Here is a 2,581-nt window from a genome sequence, read left to right as displayed (position 1 = left end):
GAACCTGCGGGCTCAGACAATCCACTCACCTCAGCCTCCCAAAGGCGCGGGATTACAGGTTGAGCCACCGAGCCCGGCTTCTGTACATGTTCAATTTGGTATTTTAGGTGAATTTACTGCACATTATTTGCTTTGAGTGAAAATGGAAATGCTAAATAGTAGAAACTAATGAAACTGTTTAGACCAGGCAAGTCCAAGCTGCAACCTATGGCCCGTGGCCCACATGTGACCCAGGTCATGCAGCCCCACAGAATTTTTTAACATCATGTGTTTCTTAGCATTTATTTTCTTCGTGACCCCACGCGTGATTCAATTTTTGAAGTCCACAGTCACGACTTATATTTATGATATTGCCTTTTGGCAGCATGTGCATTTGTAGGCAGCTATTTTCAATGATGAAGCACTCAGAGAGCAGAATTCGAACAAACCTTTCCGACGAACACCTTGAGAACTCACTAAGAATTGGAACCACGTCCATCGAACCAGATATTGACAGATTAGTTTTACAAAAGCAAGGTCAAATTTCCTACTAGTTTTATATTGTTCTCATTTTTCTAAACTTTATAATAAAGATATATTAAAAATAATTGTTATTATGTATGCATTAACTATATCATATAACTTATGTGCAGCCCAAGACAATTCCTCTTTATTCAATGTGGCTCAGGGAAGCAAAAGTTTGGACATCCAGGTTTAGACCATGATCCCTCATTCATGTAAGATAGCATTATTTTTCTCCTAAATAAGTTGATTTGTTAAAAAAGATTTAGATTTAGCCGGGCTCGGTGGCTCAGCCTGTAATCCCAGAACTTTGGGAGGCTGAGGTGAGTGGATTGCCTGAGTCCGCGGGTTCGAAACCTGCCTGGGCAACTTGGCGAGACCGCATCTGTACGATAAATCCAAAAAAAAAATTAGCTGGGTGTGGTAGCGCGTGCCTGTAGTTCCAGCTACTTGGAAGGCTGAAATGGAAGGCTCGCCGGAGCCCAGCAGGTCGAGGCTGTGGTGGCCGGGAGCAGCCACTGCACTCCAGTCTGGGTGACAGAGTGAGACTCCAACTCAAAAAATAAAAAATAAAAAAGATTTAGATTCCATGACTATTATTTAGTAAATGGTCTTTACTTCTTCTTCTTTTTGGGGGGAGGGGAGTTCAGAGTCTCACTCTGTCGCCACCACAATCATGACCACCACAGCCTTGACCTACTGGGTTCAAGCAATCCTTCCACCTCAGCCTTCTAAGTAGCTAGAACCACAGGCGCAAGCCACCATGCCTGGCTAATATTTTTGATTTTTTGTAAAGACGAGGTCTCACCAAGTTGCCCAGGCTGGTCTTGAACCCCTAGGCTCAGGCAATCCTCTTACCTCTGCCTCCCAAAGTGCTGGGATTTCAGATATGAGCCACCGTGCCTGGCTGGCCTTTAGTTCTTAGCAAAGTTATTTGGGTTTTGAGTAAGAGAAAACCCCAGCCAGGTAACCAAGGGTGAGACAGAGGCTCCGTTTAAAATGCAGGGCTACTTTATGGATTCCAAGGACAGGATGGACACTCAGGGCCTTAAGGGACTGCATGGGACCAGAAAGCTGTGGAAAACCGGTCCTAACCTGCCTCTACTCAGCGGCGCACAACTGCAGCACATTCTGTGTAAATGGATCCCTTGGCCTCCTCAGATTTTTGGTGTAGGATGATGCTGCCCCAAAACAGCAGCCTCAGAACCCCATCTACTGGTCCTGGCACCTGTATACCATCAGGCGCTCTACCAAATCTCTAAGTCTCAAGTTCTCCGAAAGGGGTGGCCAAGTTTCAATGAGATTTCTATTCTTGATCAATCAACAGTGGCCAGGAAACATGGCATTACATAGCACAAATTTACCACACAGAATCAGTTCTGGGGACGTGGAAAGAGCAGCTCTGGAGGCATGAAGAGGAGGCAAACTATATGGTAGATGTGGAGGACGATGTCTCAGGGGACAAAGACTTTGTAACTTTCATGTGAAATTAACCTAACTATTAAACTGTCTGCAGGTAGGAATAGCATGCCCTTCACATTTAAAAAATGACTACTCTGCCTACGAAATACAGTTGACCCTTCATATCAGCCAACAGGCTCAACTCAACCAACCAAGGATGGAGACTGTTCAGAGAAAAAAAAACAACAAAAAATAACACAACACCAAATAATAATACAAAAAAATATATATTGTAGGCTGGGCACAGTGGCTCATGCCTGTAATCCCAGCACTTTGGGAGGCCGAAACAGGAGGATTGCTTGAGCCCAGGAGTTCAAGACCAGCCTAGGCAACATAGTGAGATCTCATCTTTACAAAAAATTTTTTAAAAAATTAGGTGGGTGTGGTGGCGCGCATCTGTAGTCCCAGTTACTTGGGAGACTGAGGAGGGAGATTGCCTGAGCCCAGGAGGTCGAGACTGTGGTGCGCCAGGATCATGCCACTGCACTCCAACCTGAGTGACAGAGTGAGACCCCAACTTAAAAATACTAATATAAGCCGGGCTCAGTGGCTCAGCCTCTAATCCTGCGCCTTTGGGAGGCTGAGGTGAGTGGATTGCCTGAGCCTGCGTGTTCGAGAC

This window comes from Carlito syrichta, unplaced genomic scaffold, assembly GCF_000164805.1.
Source record: "Carlito syrichta isolate Samal-C Ts95f unplaced genomic scaffold, Tarsius_syrichta-2.0.1 Scaffold305872, whole genome shotgun sequence".
Taxonomy (NCBI): Eukaryota; Metazoa; Chordata; class Mammalia; order Primates; family Tarsiidae; genus Carlito; species Carlito syrichta.
This window is presented reverse-complemented; position numbering follows the sequence as displayed.